The sequence below is a fragment of the Pteropus vampyrus genome, unplaced genomic scaffold (genome assembly GCF_000151845.1).
Source record: "Pteropus vampyrus isolate Shadow unplaced genomic scaffold, Pvam_2.0 Scaffold99, whole genome shotgun sequence".
Taxonomy (NCBI): Eukaryota; Metazoa; Chordata; class Mammalia; order Chiroptera; family Pteropodidae; genus Pteropus; species Pteropus vampyrus.
In genome coordinates, this window is record NW_011888880.1 from 1,066,758 (window position 1) to 1,067,780 (window position 1,023).

Consider the following 1,023-nt stretch of genomic DNA (forward strand, 5'->3'; position numbering starts at 1 on the left):
TAAAACACCAGAAATATTTCAGCTGGTGTTAAAAGTGCAACCAGAAACCCTGCAAAAACAGATATGCTTCTTGTTTTCATGGAGCTTATAGTCTAGCAAGAAATACAAATTTAAAAAAAGATAATAAGAGATAGTGTGATGACCATGTCCTAGGCAAAGGAAGCAATACGTACGAGGGCCCTAAAAAGAAAAAATGATGTAACGCAAATATCTCAACATGAAGGAGTGGGAGCCGTGAGGCTGGAGAAGCATGTCAGGGAAAGGTCAAATACACGACACGAAGATAATTTATCCTGAAAATAATTGAGAGTCCGGGAGTCCAGCAAGTACATATATAGGAATTTATCCTAAGGAGGTAATCATGTAAATCAATAAAGATTCATGGACCAAGGTATTTACTATAGCATAATATAAAGCCATCCAGGCCACCCCCTCTCCCCATGGATATAAACTCAGTATTCATCAAAAGGAGATTGATAAAAAGTGATTGATGGAGTCGGCAGCCTTAAAAATGATGACATGAATTCCATACTCATTGACATGAAAGAACACCATATTAAGGATAAGAATGTGAAGGAGTTTGCAGGGCGAGAGAAGCAGTATCTACTGAGAGCTCCTTATGCACCAGGCAGTAAGCTCAGCTCTTAATAATTATTATTACTTTTGATCCTCTTAACAATCCAATGAGGTAAACACTACAATTTCTCCAGTTTTACAAATGATGAAACTGAAGCCCAAATGGGTAAATAACCTGCCTAAGCCCACTTATTTAGTAACCGAGCCGAGATTAGAACCCAGACAGAGGCAGTATGAATATTTCTCATTTGAACCCTGAAAAATAATAAAATAAGAGGGAGAGAGGGGGCAGGGAGTGGGAGAGAATGAGAAGAGAAAGAGAGGGAAAGAGGGGAGGGAGAAAGAGAGACAGAAACGATCAAAAACCATCACCGAAAAATCTTGAGTAGTTATCTCTAAGTTGTAGGACTTGAGGCAATATTTTCCTTCTTCTTTACATTTTCCTGA